We start from the raw sequence: 18,739 nt of genomic DNA, 5'->3' as shown, positions 1-18,739 counted from the left end.
TCCGGGATTCCGAACAAACTTCGGTCATCAAAAACACATAACTCATAATACATATCGTCATCGAACGTTAAGCATGCGAACCCTACGGGTTCGAGAACTATGTAGACATGATCGATACACATCTCCGATCAATAACCAATAGCGGAACCTAGATGCTCATATTGGCTCCTACATATTCTACGAAGATCTTTATCGGTCAAACCGCATAACAACATACGTTGTTCCCTTTGTCATCAGTATGTTACTTTCTCGAGATTTGATCGTCGGTATCATGATACCTAGTTCAATCTCGTTACTGGCAAGTCTCTTTACTTGTTTTGTAATGATTCATCTCGCAACTAACTCATTAGCCACATTGCTTGCAAGGCTTATAGTGATAAGCATTACCGAGAGGGCCTAGAGATACCTCTCCGAAACACGGAGTGACAAATCCTAATCTCGATTTATGCCAACCCAACAAACACCTTCGGAGACACCTGTAGAGCATCTTTATAATCACCCATTTACGTTGTGTCGTTTGATAGCACACAAGGTGTTCCTCCAGTATTCGGGAGTTGCATAATCTCATAGTCTGAGGAACATGTATAAGTCATGAAGAAAACATTAGCAATGAAACTGTAACGATCATAATGCTAAGCTAACAGATGGGTCATGTCCATCACATCATTCTCCTAATGATGTGATCCCGTTTATCAAACTGGCAGAGTGACCCTCTTGATGCGTGGGCTAGAAATTTGGAAAATTCATAACTAGGACATACTATTTGTTTTGTGTAGTGAATAACTGAGACCAAATTGTGAATATAAAATCTTGTTGTTTGTAGTTACAATGAAATTGTGAGGTGTCGTCTATAGTGTGTTGAAAGTATGGTTCATATTATAGGTTTTGTAATACTATAGCCATTGTGAATATCAATAAAATGGCATAGTCCATAATTTGTGGAATAACGATTGTTAAGAACACCATATTAGTGAATAGTTGTATGTGTCATTCGTGTAGAATACTACATGCCTTCAAAGAATTCAGCTTTACATATCGAGGTAGCTGATATTTCCATGGTACAAATATTAGAGCAACACTGTGGAGTGATGACTCAAATTAGAGTCCATATTTTCTACTTGGCATTGGATGTGAAAATATGGATATCAATGTGGACCAAACTATTAATAAAATAGGGCCAACCAAAGAAGTGAGTGTAGTTTACTTGGTTAAGGATATGAATGTACAACGTAGGAACCCTAGTTGAAGTCTTCTTCGATTTTGTTTATACATACTGTGAAGATATATGGGTTGGCACTATAATAAGGTGAACTGGATAATAGTAGATACAATTCTGAAGAGTTGTGGTTCATCTGGTCTACAAAATTAGTTTCTTTGTGTTTGCTTTACTGTGGGATGCCTAGTATGATTTTATTTTTCTATCTCATCACGTGCGTTTATTATTTAGAATAAATATCACATGTTAAGAATATATATGATGACATAACGTAAGATGAGAATGTCACCGTGAAAAAAAATATGAATGTTCATCTAGGTGCTTATAGAGCATCTAAATATTTATGTAATAATTTAAATAAAGTTACAAAAGGAATTGATTAAAATACAAAAGAATCCGTATATTAGAAAAAAGGTTCAAAACTTCATCAGCCACTGAATTGGGTCGATTTGTCTTGAACTCCATGTTCACTTTTTGGCAAAATAAAAATGATATTTTTATTTGTCTTGGTCTTTTTCTCTTTTCCTCACTCGTTCAAAAATGAATCACGTTCTAGAAATCGAATTACCAATATATATGTCTGATCATTAGTTTTGTATATGAATTTATTGTCAAAAAGTAAATTTCTCCTAAGTGTGTTGTTTTTTCTTAAAACATAATCTTATAATCTTGGTCTGACAGTTTTTAATAAAATGTTAATGAATAGAAAATTATTCAAAGACACATGTTCATTGTTATTATCTAATCTGCAACATCTACAATACCTAATAGATAAAAATATGAAGCTACTTTTCATGGTGGATCAAATGATATTAATTTTTTATTGTGGATATTGATATATCTTTCTAAAAAGTCGGTTAAGCATGCACTCATTTGACTTCTGAAAAATTAATACACCTTATATAAAGGAACAGAGAGAGTATGTAGGAACGCACTTACAGATTTAGTATTGCCTTTATCTATTTCCTTTCACTCTCTCATTAATCCACGGTTGTTCAACCTGCACATCCTATGTCCTTTGTCACATGTATTTTTTTGTATTATATGACAGAATCAGCGCGCTTGCTTGGAGAACATATTTTCAACATTTATTTTCATAGTACGTTGCTGAACACTACGGTTATATTTGTGTAACTTTGGTATCATTATGTTCTTGGTTTGCCTAAGTACTAACAGGGTTGTATGTTTCTCGGCCACGCTCGATGGAAGTAGCTGCCATGCCAATGTGTAAGTTTTTCTTGCCGAAGCACTGTTCTCATGCAAAAAATAGTATTGTACATATCTTGTCCAATTTGTCTTTGACCACTAAAGAATGTAGTTTTTTTCCAGGATTACGTGCTATTTTCTTTTGAAAGATGCTTTTTTAAACACATGTACGTCTATATTTGTCACGATAAATCATCCCAGACCCACCATGTTATACATGCATGTTAATAAGAACGTAGGGATATTATTTATAAGTATAGCGCTGTTCCATGCAGAAAAAAAAGTATGACGCTTTTTTTGTCTTCTCCCAAAGATGCAAGCTATTTATCTTCTCCCAGGGATCCGCTGTCGCTACCGCTCCTTATTATATTTTTCTGACAGGCCCCTTTTTTACGTATTAGAGATGTCTTTTGATCTGCTGATTTTTTTTAAGTTACCTGCCGCTGAACGTACAACGGCTGGCCCTTTTTTTACGTGATTAGAGAGTTGTTTTGATCTGCTGATTTTTTTTCTTTTGAAGTTACCTGCCGTTGATCTTTTATATGACATGACAGAATTAGGAGATCTTTTTTTTAACTGTTAAGATCTATTTTGATATGTTAAAATTAAGAGTTCTGATTCTAAAAAAAAAGAGTTCGAGTCCATGACATTTTAGATCTATAAACATGGTGTGGGCCCACAATCATTTATGAAGATCTAAGGGTCATCTTTTGCTACTAATAGAGGGTCCACCAGATCAACGACCGGATATTTCTAATTTTTGTGGTAATTTCTAACATATTTATCTTTTTCTGGTTAACCCATCAAGTACTTTTTATATATAATAGATGACAACTCATGTCTATGATTAGGAAACGTAACCATCTTTGATTACTGAGCTAGTCAAGTAGAGGCTTACTAGGGACACTATGTTTTGTCTATGCATTCACACATGTACTAAGTTCTCGGTTAATACAATTCTAGCCTGAATAATAAACATTTATCATGAAATAATGAAATAAATAATAAATTTATTATTTCCCCTATGGCATATTTCCTTCATATGTGTATCCAGGTTCTGTTATTGGTTATCGGCCGAAGAGGTGTCTCGGTCATGTCTACATAGTTCTCGAACCCATAGGGTCCGCACGCTTAACGTTCATTGATGATATAGTGTTATATGAGGTATATGATTTGGTGACCGAATGTTGTTCGGAGTCCCTGATGAGATCACGAACATGACGAGGAGTCTCAAAATGGTCGAGAGTTAAAGATTCATATATAGGACGATGGTATTCGGACACCGGAATAGTTTCGGAGTGCACCGGGTAATCATCGGGTCACCGGAAGGGGTTCCGGACACCCCCGGGGGGGAGGGTAATGAGCCAATTGGGCCATTAGAGGGAGCACACCAGTCCACAAGGGGCTAGCGCACCCCCTATGGCAGCCGCCTAAGTGGGGGAAAGGAAAGGGGGGATTCGGCCTCCCCCCTCCTTCCCTCTTCCCCATTTCCTTCTCCCCTCCGGCAAATATGGTAAGGGGGCGCCACTTGGGAAGGACCTGATGTCTACTACGCAACTGTATTCTTGTAGACTCATGTTGGGCCTCCAAGCGCAAGGTTTTGTAGGACAGTAGTAATTTTCCCTCAAGTGGATGACCTAAGGTTTATCAATCCGTGGGAGACGTAGGATGAAGATAATCTCTCTCAAGCAACCCTGCAATCAAATACACGAAATCTCTTGTGTCCCCAACACACCCAATACAATGGAAAATTGTATAGGTGCACTAGTTCGGCGAAGAGATGGTGATAAAAGTGTAGTATGGATAGTAGATATGAGTTTTACAGTGCGAACAATAAAAATGGCAAGGTAGTAAATAGTAAAACGGAGCACAAATGGTATTGCAATGATGGAAAATGAGGCCTAGGGTGCATACTTTCACTAGTGCAATCTCTCAACAATGCTAACATAGTTGGATCATATGATTGTCCCTCAAATTGAAATTAAAAATCACTCCCAAGTTCCTATTAGCGGAGAACAAAAGATACAAATTGTTTGTAGGGTACGAAACCACCTCAAAGCTATTCTTGCCGATCAATCTAGCTAAGAGTTCATACTAAAATAACACCATATGACACACATCAACCAACTCTAATGTCACCCTAGATACTCCAATGTCACCACAAGTATCCGTGAGTTAATTCTACGATATGCACGAAACAACTTCATGATCATAATATTCAATCCACACAAAGAACTACAAGGAGACCCCCAAAGTTTCTATCGGAGAAAAGATAATAAAAAAGTTCATCAACCCCTATGCACAGATTACCCCAATGCCACAGTGGGAATCCGCAAGTTGAGTGCCATAACATACGTCAAGTGAATCAATATGATACCCCATTGTCACCTCAAATATTAATACCGCAAGACATCCATCATGTGTTCTCAAATCTGAACATTCAATCCGACATGACAAAACTTCAAAGGGTAAAGATTCAATTCATCACAACAAGAGTAGAGAGGGGAGAAACATCATATGATCCATCTATGTTAACAAAGCCCATGATATATCAAGATCGTGACATCTCGAGATCACGTGAGAGAGAGAGAGAGATTAAACACATAGCTACTGGTACAAACCCTCAGCCCCGAGGGTGGACTACTCCCTCCTCATCATGGTGGCCACCGGGATGATGAATATGGCCACCGGTGATGATCTCCCCGTCTGGCAGGGTGCCGGAATAGGCTCCCGATTGGTTTTCAGTGGCTAGAGAGGCTTGCGGCGGCGGAACTTCTGATCTAGGTTCTCCTCGAGGGTTTTTGGAATATTTGAGAATTTATAGGGCGAAGAGGGGGTGCAGGAGGCCACCAAGGTGAGCACAACCCATCGGGGCGCGCCTGGGGGGCCAGGCGCACCCTGGTGGGTTGTGCCCCCCTCAAGTCACCCCCCAGGGGCTGCTCTGGCCCATTGGTAGTCTTATGGTCCATAAAAAATTCACAAAAAGTTTCGCGGTGTTTGGACCTCCGTTTGATATTGATTTCCTGCGATGTAAAAAACTAGCAAAAACAGCAACTGGCACTGGGCACTGGGTCAATAGGTTAGTCCAAAAAAATGATATAAAGTTGCTATAAAATGATTGTAAAATGTCCAAGAATGATAATATAACAGCATGAGTACTTCATAAATTATAGATACATTGGAGATGTATCAGCATCCCCAACTACTTGTCCTCGAGTAGGTAAATGATAAAAGAAATAATATATGAAGTTTGAAGGCTAGCAAAGTGCATAAGTTTGATCAATGATAATTTCAATAACTTTTCCTAGCATCATAACAACAATTCTTTCTTATAAAACTTCTCATGTTTAAAGTAGCAACCAATTCACATGTTAAGGTTCAAAAGATGAATTCTCTTGAAACTCAACAACCTATGTTCTCAGTCACCAAGCAATTGCAATTCAACTTATTCAACAAAGTCTAAGTAAGAGCCCCACATACTCAACCATCATATAGTCTTCTATGATTGCTAACACTCACATCATACACATGAGCAAAACGTTTCAACCGGACAAATAGAAAGATAGGGGCTTATCATTTCGCCTCCCAACATATTCACCTTAGGGGTGATGCCAACAATAATAACTCATGCTACCCATATTCAACTGGACATATGTGCCTAGATCTTTCCTCACGACATGATGCTTGCCAAAAGAGAAAAATAAAAAGGAGTAGAAAGAAAAACTTTGACTCTTTGCATAAAAGTAAATACTGAAAAGTAAAAGATAGGCCCTTCATAGAGGGAAGCAAAGGTTGCCATGCACTTATTTGTTTGTATGATCAACCCCTTAGTGCAAAAGAACGTCATGTTATATTGCCCCTTATGATAGAAACCTTTATTATGCAATCTGTCACTTTTATTCTTTGCCATCACAAGTCTGTACAACGCTCAATTTTCTCTTACACTAAATGATCTAACACTTTTAGAAGCAATTTTTATTGCCTTATTGCACCAATGACAACTTACTTGAGGGATCTTGCTCAATCCTTAGGTAGGTATGGTGGACTCTTGAAGATAAGATTTGGGTTTGAGGGTTTTTTGGATGCACGAGTAGTATCTCTACTTGGTGCAGAATTTTTAGCTAGCAAAGATGGGGGCAAGCACCACATGTTGAAGGATATATGACAATATAACTTCTATGTGAATATGAACAAACATAAATCATTACGTTGTCTTCCTTGTCCAACGTCAACAATTTTGGCATATAATATTTTGATGGGGGCTCACAATCGCAAAAGATTTCCAGGATAGTGTATTTGCATGTGAAAGTTCTCTTCCTTCTACTAATCATTCATGAATTGCTTGTATCACCAATATTGTGATTGTCAAGCTTCAAAAGATTTCACTTTCTAAACCCAATGTGAAGCTACCACTAGGCATGATATGAACATGTAATTTCAACTTCTATTCAATTCATTCAATGATTTACTCATAGGATATAAGTGAAGCACGAGAGCAAATGACAAACTACTCCAAAAAGATATAAGTGAAGATCAAGCGAGTAGTTAAGTAAAGGGGTAGCTAATTGAGGACTCTCTCTTATTTTAAAACTTCCAGATATAATTATTTTATTAAAACAACAAGCAAAACAAAATAAAATGACATTTCAAGAATAGCACACATCATGTGAAGAAGCAAAAACTTAGGCTCAACCGATACTAACTGATAATTGTTGAAGAAGAAAGGTGGGATGCCTACCAAGACATCCCCAAGCTTAGATGCTTGAGACTTCTTGAAATATTAGCTTTGGATGCCTTGGGCATCCCCAAGCTTGAGCTTTTGTGTCTCCTTAATTCCTTTTATATCACGGTTTCCCTAAATCTCAAAAACTTCAAGCACACAAAACTAAACGAGAACTCGTGAGATAAGTTAGTATAAATCAATGCAAAACTTATCATTCTCTACTGTAGAAAATCACTAAAAATATTATTTAACATTGCATACTTAATGCATATGCATATTTAATACTCCTATCCTCAAATAGAATCATTAAACAAGCACATATGCCAACAATGCAACCATAACAGCAATCTTCCAAAATAGTACAGTCTGTAAAGAGTGCAATATTCATCATACTTTGCTAACTACAACAATTATGAAAATTTACCACACTGTAGAAAATTTATCAGAGCTTACTGTGCAAAAAGTTTCAACATTTTATCATATTCTAACTTTTCTCGGGAAGTTTTGCAAAATCGATAAACTTTCTGTTTTGAAACAGCAACTCATATACTTGCAAATTAAGCATGGTAAAGGCTATCCTTGCCACTTTTATTGGAAAAAAAGATGCAAAACATTATTAGAAATAACAGCAAGCAAATCCTAACAAAATAAAATGACGCTCCAAGGAAAACACATATCATGTGACGAATGAAAACATAGCTCCAAGTGAGGTTACCGATAATGTTGGAGACAAAAGAGGGGATGCCTTCCGGGGCATCCCCAAGCTTAGTTGCATGGATCTTCCTTGGATATTAACTTGGGGTGCCTTGGGCATCCCCAAGCTTAGGGTCTTGTCGCTCCTTATTCTCGTCATATCAACATCTCACCCAAAACTTGAAAACTTCAATCACACAAAACTTAACGGAACTTCGTGAGATAGGTTAGTATGATAAAGAGAAAACCATTTCACTTTGGTACTGTCAAAGACAAGATTAATTATTGTTTCCACACAATTACTATTGTATCATATCATTTCCACAATTTATATTGAGCAATATAAGCCATAGAAACTAGGAAACAAGCAAACTATGCATTGTAAACAGAATCTGTCAAAAACAAAACAGTCTGAAGTAATCTATACTCCAACCATACTTCTACTTCTCCAAAAATTCTGAAAAATTAGGACAACATAGAGAATTTGTATATATATCACCTGTAAAAAATTCAGGTCAAAATCACGTTCTAGTGAATTTAGAAATTCCTATACTGGGCGCAAAAGTTTCTGTTTTTGCACAGAATCAAGTCAACTGTCATCCACACTATCCCAAAGGATTTACTTGGCACTTTATTGAAACAAAAGCTATAAAACATGATTAATACAGTAGCCTAATCATGTGAACACACAGAAACAGTAGGTAAAAGTGTTGGGTTGTCTCCCAACAAGCGCTTTTCTTTGATGCCTTTTAGCTAGGCATGATGAATTCAATGATGCTCGCATAAAAGATGAGGATTGAAACAAAACAAGAGCATCATGAATCATAAGTTCCTATCTCATAATAATTTTTAGTAGCATCATGATTGGATTCATCCATATAACCATCACATAAAGCATTCTTTTCATGATCCAAAAGCATAGAAGATTTATTACTCTTTATGGCATACATGTCATCATAATAATCAACATAGATAACAACATTATTGTCATAGTCAATTGAAACCTGTTCCAAAATAGTGGACGTATCACTAAATAAAGTTGTGACCTCTCCAAATCCACTTTCATCAATATTGTTATAAGATTCGACACCCTCCAAAATAGTGGGATCACTACTACCTAGAGTTAACACTCTTCCAAACCCATTTTCATCATTGTGGTCATCATAAATAGGAGGTATGCTATCATCATAATAAATTTTCTTATCGAAAGTAGAAGGAATTAAAGGATCATATTCATTATGCAAAAGAATCCCCAAGCTTAGGACAAGCATTATTTTTAGCAAATAAATCTTCAAACATTTCATACTCATCAAACATAGCATCCCCAAGCTTGTGGTTTTGCATATCATCATAATCATTCTTATCAATAGCATGCATGGCACAAATAGTACTATAGTAAACATTATTATCATATTCTTCCAAGCAAGTGCCAAAAAGATTTTCAAGATCATAAGAGACATTGTCTTCCCAATCATAATCATCACAACAAGAAGTAGGCATCACAAAATCATACTCAATATCATCATCCTCCATCAACATATTTGATTCACTTTCATGAGGCACAATGGTGATAGGAGCAATATGTAAGGGCATATTTATCCCCAAGATGTTTTGGTGATTGATGACAATGCATGTGCGGACTAATGTGTGCGTTAAGTTCTTTCAGAGATTCATCCATTGGCACGAGACGATTACCTCCCCTCGGTGTTTTATTCAAGACGGTGTAGCTCCTTCGTTTCGTTGTTGGTGGACTAGTTTCGTAGGAGTCACCGTACTATCAAGAGGGGATCCGTTTTGGTTAGGCTAGGGTGGAATCAACACGTACACATCCTTATCACACCCAACGTTTTTCTTCCGCTTCATTGGAGTTGCCTTTTCCCCTGTGTTTGCTTTGTCCTGCCCCAGCGGTACTACCGCGGTCCACAACGGTAGTACTGCCAAAGCACCCCTGCGGTAGTATCGCTCTCCGAGCAGTAGTACCGCTTGTGGTCTTCGGCCGTAGTACCACAGTGGTTCTGGGCTACTGCCGCCTCGATTCGAGACCGATGTTTTTTGTGTCGGGTTTTGCGGTACTAAGTGCGGTAGTAGTGGCGGTAGTACCGCTCCAAGTGGTAGTACCGCGCCTACTCCCATGGTAGTACCGCTCTGGGGTCAGGACCCTGTCCTCCCCGTCAGCGCGGCAGTACCGCTGGGTAAGAGCGGTAGTACCGCCCTGCCCAAGCGGTAGTACCGCTCTGTGCGGGGCTGTTCAATGGGGTAACGGTTGGATTGGTTCCCCCACTATATAAAGGTGTCTTCTTCCCCAAAGTTGACCTACCTCTTTCCCCCAAAGCTCCATTGTTGCTCCAAGCTCCATTTTCGCCCGATCTCTCTCCCTAGCCAATCAAACTTGTTGATTTGCTCGGGATTGGTTGAGAAGGCCCCGATCTACACTTCCACCAAGAGAAATTTGATTTCCCCCACTTATCCCTAGCGGATCTTGTTACTCTTGGGTGTTGAGCACCCTAGACGGTTGAGGTCACCTCGAAACCATACTCCATTGTGGTGAAGCTTCGTGGTGTTGTTGGGAGCCTCCAAGTGTTGTGGAGATAGCCCCAATCTTGTTTGTAAAGGTTCGGTCGCCGCCTTTAAGGGCACCAATAGTGAAATCACAGCATCTCGCATTGTGTGAGGGCGTGAGGATATTACGGTGGCCCTAGTGGCTTCTTGGGGAGCATTGTGCCTCCACACCGCTCTAACGGAGACGTACTTCCCCTTAAAAGGAAGGAACTTTGGTATCAGAGCCTCGTCTCTTTATTAAGGACTTTGCCGTCCGAAGAGTATGGTTGACACCAACGACGGTGCGGAGGAGCACTCCGGTGTGAATCCCATCTCGTCTTCGGCCGAAGGGGGAACCTCGGTCTCACGTGAGGAATTCAATGTGGCTTTAGACACATTGAAAACCTCCATGATGGCCGAGGTTAAAAGCATGTTTTCTGAATTCCTAGAAGGACTTAAACTATCTACCTCGCTGATGAAAGTGGTGATCCCACTAACAAGGTGACGGATGCTACCTCCGACAAGGGGGAAGCTAACAGTGAAAAGAGTCCTTCTACTAGTGGTAGAAATGGCACTGGCATCTTTGCCCGTGTGGAACCCCCGGTGTATAGAGGACCGATCCCCTCTACTCATTTGAAACATGCCGGTCCTCCTCCTAAATATGTGAAACATGAAGATTTTGATTCTTGGGTTTATCACTTCAAGCGTCATTTAAAACATGTGAATACTAACCTTTGGAGAATCATTGAAGAAGGTTTCTATCCTTATGACCCAAGCAACTTCACCCCTCGAGAAGACGTGGACAATCAATTCAATGAGAGTGCTCTCTTCATCATCCAAGATGCAATCCTTCCCGAAGATCTCCCTCATCTTCGACCTTATGTCATGGCCAAAGAAGCATGGAAATGTGTTGAGTCTCTCTATCGAGGAAGTTCTAGCATTCAACGCTCCAACTATGAAGTGGTGCAAGATGAAGCCGATGAGTTTGTAATGAAAGAAGATGAAGAACCTCGTGAGCTCTTTCAAAGAGTGACCAAACTCGCGGTTGCACTCCGAGATCATGGGAGCAAGGAAACGGATGACAATTGGATCAAGCGCAAGTTCCTCAACGCCATGATGCCCTACAACAAGGCCATGTCCTCCGTCATTCGTCAAAGACCGGACTTCCACTCCATGACCTCAGGTGAAGTGTTGGATGAGTTTGTTGCAATGAGCATCTTGGACAAGACTGCCGACAATGTGGTTCTCCGTTCTCAAAGGGCAAAGAAGCCCAATCTTGCCTTGAAGGCCAAGGTTATTATGGAAGAAGAAGAAGAAGAGGAAGATGAGGAGAGCAACCCCAAAGACACGAAGTATGATTATCATGAGCACATGGCTCTTGCCTCAAGACAATTTTGGAGTAAGAAGAATACAAGACCCAACTTCAACAAGAACAACTCAAGTGGCCTCAAGGGCAAGCAATGAGTTAGAACTTGTTTCAACTGTGGCAATGTGAGCCACTTCGTTGCGGACTGTCCTTACGAGAAGCGGGAAGACATTGGTGGCAAGTTCATCCGAAAAGACAAAGCCAAGTCCTTTCCCAACAAGAACAACTTCACCAAGAAGACTCCTACTCGCGGGTTGGTGGTTCAAGAAGAATACCGTGAGTATGACGATGATGATGAAGATAGTGAAACAATGGTCATGGCATCCGTTGCCATTGTCATAACTCCCCGGGTGTCTCTCTTCGATTCACCTAACGAGAACATCACCGCCAAGTGCCTCATGGCTAAGGCCACCAACAAGGTAACCCCCAACATCAAAACCACCATTATTCCTAATCCTCCTTCAACGGATGACTTTGATAATGCTAAGGGGTCTAATGAGGAGGTAAATGAATTTGAGTCCTTCGTGAGTAATCTCAAGGGCAAATCCAAGAAGCACTTCGTTGCTCTCTTGGAACAACTTGGTGAAGCCAATGACATGATAGAGGCTCACGAAGAAACCATCTCTAAGATGGAAGGTCATAGTCATGACTATGCCGATGAGATATCGGATCTATCTAATGCTCTTGAGGAAGAGTGTGGGCATCGTTTGGCTCTTGAGGAGTCACACAATGATGGCCATGCCAAACTCAAGAAAGATCTTGATCATGCTCTTGTTGTGTCTCGTGTTGTAACTTCCGAGAAGGCTAAACTTGGGGTTGATCATGTTAGACTCAAGGAGGAGTTTGATGTACTTGACAAGGCCCATAAGGTCTTGAAAGGTGCTCATGCAAACCTCAAGGAGTCTCATGCTCAACTCCAAGTTAAGCTAACCAAGGAAAAGGCCACATTTCCTCACATGGTCTTGATTGATAATGCAAATGCTACTAACCCATGTTTTGAGCATGTGCATCTCATGGAGGAGAATGTAAAGTTGAAGGAACAACTAGAGAAAGGTCTTGTGTCATGCATACAGGGCGAGAAGAACCTAAATGACCTTTTGAGCAATCAAAAGGAAGTTGTGGGCAAGGAGGGAGTTGGGTTCTCACCCAAGTCCAAGAACAAGAAGAAGAACAAGGAGAAGAATAACAAGACCAATCGACCTCCCCCACTCAAGCAAACCTTTGTGAAGGAGGGAGAGGGTGCTCCTAAGGAGAAGAATAACAATGTGAAGAGTGGTGATGCCAAAGAGCGCAAAGCCATCTCTCCCAACAAAGCCGGCAACTTTAACCCCTCTTATGTGTTGTGTCGTGCTAGTGATGGGCATGTTTATGATAAATTTGTTGGTTCTTCTTATGAGTACATTGAATGGTCTATTTAGGTTCCTAAGACCCTTGTTACTAACATCAAAGGACCCATTACTCAATGGGTACCTAAAACCAAGCATTGATCTCTTGTAGGTGTTTGCTTCCGGTGGGGGATCATGGTTGCTCGATAGTGGAGCAACAAATCATATGACCGGGAGCAAGGACTTGGTGGTGGACGTGCACAAGATCACATCTATGCCCACCAATGTTGAATGGGGTGATGCCTCACATTCTAAGGTATTGGTTCTTGGCAAGGTTGTCATTTCTCATGATCTAACGATTGAGAAAGTCATGCTTGTTGAGTCCCTTGCGTTCAATTTACTTTCCATTCGTCAACTTGCACTCATGGGCTTTGCCACCTTCTTTGATATTGACACCGTGGCCCTCTTGTGGAGCAAGACTCTTAAAGTAGCCTTTGTTGGGCATGTCGAGAACAGTCTCTATGTGATTAACTTTTTGGAGCAACCACTAAGAGCGCGACATGCCTAATGGCTAAAGTTGATGTGGGATGGCTTTGGCATCGCCATTTAGCCCACGTCAATATGAGATCTTTGCAAAGTCTTCTCAAGGGGGACCATGTTCATGGACTAACGAATGTTAGTTTTGCCAAAGATCGTGTTTGCAGTGCTTGTATCGAAGGAAAGCTTCATGAGACGGCTCACCCTCCCACGACTATCATCTACTCGAAGAGACCCTTGGAGCTCCTACACATGGACCTCTTTGGGCCTCCATTCTTTGATAGTCTTGGGGGTAGAAAGTATTGCTTGGTGATTGTGGATGATTATTCAAGATACACTTGGGTATACTTCTTCAAGAGGAAGAGTGAGACTCAACAAACCGTCATCGACTTTGCAAATGAAGCTCAACGTCAACATAATGCGAAGATCTTGACAATAAGAAGTGACAATGGCACCGAGTTCAAGAACTACACCCTGGATGAGTTTCTTAGTGATGAGGGGATCAAGCACCAATATTCTGCACCATATACCCCTCAACAAAATGGTGTTGCGGAGAGGAAGAACCGGACGTTGATGGATGCGGCAAGGACCATGATGGCGGAGTTCAAGTCTCCATACAACTTTTGGGCCGAAGCCATCAACATTGCATGTCATGCATCCAATCGTCTCTATCTCCGCAAAGGCTTGAACAAGACTCCGTATGAGATACTCACTGGGAACAAGCCCAATCTCAAATACTTCCGGGTGTTCGGGTGTAAGTGTTTCATTCTCAAGAAAGGTGTTCGTTTGTCTAAATTCGAGGCTAGAGCTCATGAGGGCATATTTGTTGGTTATGCTACAAACTCTCATGCTTACCGTGTTCTCAACAAGTCCAACGGACTCATTGAGGAGACGTGTAACATGGAGTTTGACGAAAATAACGGCTCCCAAGTGGAGCAAAGTGGTACTTGTGATGTAGGTTATGAAATTCCTCCCCAAGCCATAAGAAGAATGGGTATTGGTCATATTCTACCCATTGAGGAACCCCTTGTGGACGAAGGAGAAGGACAATGCTCCACTCCAGTGGAGCCTTCACCTACTCAAGACCCACACGCTTCCGAAGAATAAAGTGTAGGCCCTCAACCTCGGGAACAAGACCAAGGGCAAGATCAATCTCAAGATGGTGGTGAACCTCCACATGATGCCCAAGGTCAAGTTCTCCCCTTCGAGCAAGTTCAAGATCATGAGCAAGCTCAAGATCAAGAACAAGCTCATGACGACGCTCAAGATGATCAAGTGAACCCTCCTCCTTCCACATCCGAGGATGAATTAGAGCGTCGTGACGCGAAGATTGCTTCCAAACTCACCACCAAAGGTCATCTCATGGAGAATGTGGTTGGAAGCCTAAGAAAGGGGGTAAGCACTCATAGACAATTAGCAAACTATTGTGAACATCATGCGTTTGTCTCTTGTGTTGAACCCCATAAGGTCTATGAGGCGCTCGAAGACTCGGATTGGCTCAATGCCATGCATGAAGAACTCAACAACTTCGAGTACAACAAGGTGTGGAGATTGGTGCCAAGGCCTTTGGGGAACCATAACATCATTGGAACCAAGTGGATCTTCAAGAACAAGCAAGATGCTCATGGGAACATCATTTGCAACAAGGCTACTCCCAAGTCGAGGGTATCGACTATGGTGAAACCTTTGCTCCCGTTGCTCGCCTTGAATCCATTCGTTTGTTGATTGCTTATGCTTCCCATCACAACTTTAAGTTGCAACAAATGGATGTGAAAAGTGCTTTTCTTAATGGTCCCATTAATGAGTTGGTTTATGTCAAGCAACCCCGCGGGTTCGAGGATCCTTACTTCCCGGATCATGTGTATCAACTCGATAAGGCACTCTATGGCCTTAAACAAGCCCCAAGTGCGTGGTATGACCACCTTACCGAGTTGTTACAAGATCGTGGATTTGAAGTTGGGCTAATATATCCCACTCTTTTTACTAAGAAGGTCAAAGGGGAGTTGTTTGTGTGCCAACTATATGTTGATGACATTATCTTTGGTTCTCCTAACAAAGCTTTCAATGAAGAATTTGCCGCTCTCATGACCTCTAAGTTCAAGATGTCTTCGATGGGAGAGTTGAAGTTCTTCCTTAGTTTTGACATCAAACAAAGAAGAGAAGGAACATTCATCAACCAAGCCAAATACACTCAAGACATGCTAAAAAGATTCAAGCTAAGTGATGTCAAGCCGGCTTCTACTCCAATGCCCACCAAGTGCCAACTTGACATTGATCCCAATGGTAAAGCGGTGGATCAAAAGGTATATCGCTCCATGATTGGTTCTTTGCTTTACCTTTGTGCATCTAGACCGGATATCATGTTGAGTGTGGGGATGTGTGCACGGGTTCAAGCCGCACCGAAGGAAAGTCACTATATGGCGGGAAAGCGAATCTTTCGATATTTGGCTCATACCCCAAACTTTGGCTTATGGTACCCAAGAGGGGCAAACTTCAAACTTGAAGGATTTACGGATTCCGACTGGGCGGGAGACAAAGTGGATAGGAAGTCCACTTTTGGAGGGTGCCAGTTTCTTGGGTGCTCTTTGGTGAGTTGGTCTTCCAAAAAGCAAAGTTGTGTATCTCTCTCGTCCACCGAAGCGGAATATGTGGCGGCCGGTAGTTGTTGTGCACAACTTTTATGGATGAGGCAAACCTTAAAGGAATACGGTGTCATTTGTGACAAAGTGCCTCTTTGGTGTGACAATGAAAGTGCCATCAAGATTTCTCTCAACCCGGTGCAACACTTCAAGACGAAGCATATTGAGATTCGGTATCATTTCATCCGGGATCACATTAGGCGAGGGGAGATCGAGCTCAAGTATGTCAACACTCATGATAACCTTGCAGATATTTTCACGAAGCCCTTGGATGAAGCAAGATTTCGCGAGTTAAGGCATGAGCTAAATATCATTGATTCGAGCAATGTGACTTGAACCCTTGCACACCCCACCTCACTCAACTTGCTGTCTAGCTTAGATGTAGGCATGGACATAGGGGGAGTGTTGTTCTCTTAATGAACTCTCCCTCCCCCCATTATGCATAAAATGATCAACTCTTTACAAATTAGCCATTTTTTATGGTACTTGTGCTTCAAAGACAAGTTTTGGTCATGGGCCCAAGGATAATTCTTCGCGGTGCCATACCAATTGACTCAAACATAGGTGGCTCCGGCCACCACCCTCTCTTGAGAGAGGCCAGAGCTCGCTCTGTTTCGTGTGGTTGTTTTTGTAAGAGTGGGTTCTAGACCGTTGTTAGTGTGTGTGTTGCCTTGTTGGTCTTCTCTTTCCCTTAGCCTTGCTTTCTCGTCTCTTTGGTGCTTTAGCCGCTTGTCTAGAAGCCTTTTGGTTGCTGAGCGGTACTACCGCTGGTGGCGAGCGGTACTACCGCTGTCCAGCGCGGTACTACCACTGTGAGGCACGGGCAGGGGGTTATATCGGGGGCAGGGGGAGTTTCTTCTCCCCCATACCCATTCTCACTCCCCCTTGCTCTGTTCCTCTCTCTTCAGCAACCGGCGCCGCGGGAGGGCTCCGGCGGATCTTCCTCTCCGGGGCGTTCCTCTCCATTTCCTTCGGTGGAGTCGATCCCCACCTTGTCCTCTTGCCATGGATGCCGGTATTGCCCCTGCTCCCTTTTTCTTCTTGTCTAGATATCCAATCTAGCATCTTAGGGGCAATAGCAGTTGCATCTCTAGATTTTTGGCCAGATCTAGGCTTGAGTAGGATGGAGAATGCTTCTAGACAGTTTGGATTGGTGTTTGGTTGGAGTATTTTTGAATTTGGTAGGGCGGTAGTGTCGGATCTGACCACGGCAGTGGGAAACTGCTGTTTCCCTGTCTCGAGCAGTACTACCGCTCTCTCCGGAGCGGTACTACCGCTTGGAGCGGTACTACCGCTCTCGCCAGAGCGGTACTACCGCTTTGAGCGGTACTACCGCTCACGGGTCATGGTACTACCGCCCTCTACCAGTTTCCACCATGCTCTTACCTCTCAGTGATCTTTTTGCTCGTGTTTTGTGGCTTATGCTCGTTCTTTCTGGTTGTTTGCGTGTTCTTGTGTGTGGTTCCAGGTGATGAGGTTCCTGAGCATCAGGCTCGTCGGGTCAACCCCGGTCGTGCCACGTCCAAGCGCTACCGCACCACTGAGTCTGCCGGAGGTTCTTCAAGTGCTCCACCTCCACCTCAACTCCAGAAGAAGCCTAGGGTCAAGCCAAAGCCAGGCAAAACCGTGCCAGAAATGCCGGCCAAGGAGTTCTGGGCAAGGCGTCGCCGCAACCCGTATGAGGCAGACCAAGATCCCACTTTGGTCAACCGTCCGTTCTGGAACAGGTTCCAGTTTGCCATCTTCTTTGATGTTCTCAAAGCCAAGAAGAAACTCTTTGTCAACGTGCACTCCATCGACACCGACCATATGGAGAAGGATCCTGGATACTTTGGTGAAGCTCTCCAGATGTGCACTCAACTGAAGATTCTTGGGATCATGCAATTCAACAAAGATTATGATGCTGATATTGTGGCCCAATTCTATGCCACGGTTCACCTCGGGACTGATGAGGACAGGACACTGACTTGGATGACAAATGGCAAGTTGCTTTCAGTCAAGTGGAAATCTTTCATGGAGTTGATTGGGGTGCAAGATCTAGGTCTTGAGTCTCCTCTCGGCTTTCGCCCCCACCACCGCACCACCGCCACTCACAAGCAAGCTCTATGGCCCTACTGCACTTTGAGGATCAACCCTGAGACGAAGAAGGAAACTTATGAGCTGCCTGCCTATCTGGATATCCTTCACCGTATCTTCAGAGAGACTATTTTCCCTCGTATCGGGAATCTGGATATGGTTCACTCCTATCTCGTGGACATGCTTCTCTTCTGCCAGCGTGAGAAGGGACAGAACACCGGAGAGTCCCTGGATATCTCTCATGTTATGTGGTCTGAGCTGTTATCTGCTATCTCAGAGCGCAAGTGCCCGATTTATGGTCCGTTCATCATGCTGCTTATTGAGAAGGCCTGGGATCATGTCTATCCCCAGGTGATTCTGGAGACTGGAGAGTTGGTCTTTCACGACGTCAAGCGTCTGAGGAAGAAGGATAACTGGGGC

The sequence above is a fragment of the Triticum aestivum genome, chromosome 7B (genome assembly GCF_018294505.1).
Source record: "Triticum aestivum cultivar Chinese Spring chromosome 7B, IWGSC CS RefSeq v2.1, whole genome shotgun sequence".
Taxonomy (NCBI): Eukaryota; Viridiplantae; Streptophyta; class Magnoliopsida; order Poales; family Poaceae; genus Triticum; species Triticum aestivum.
Note: the sequence above shows the minus strand (reverse complement) of the source record.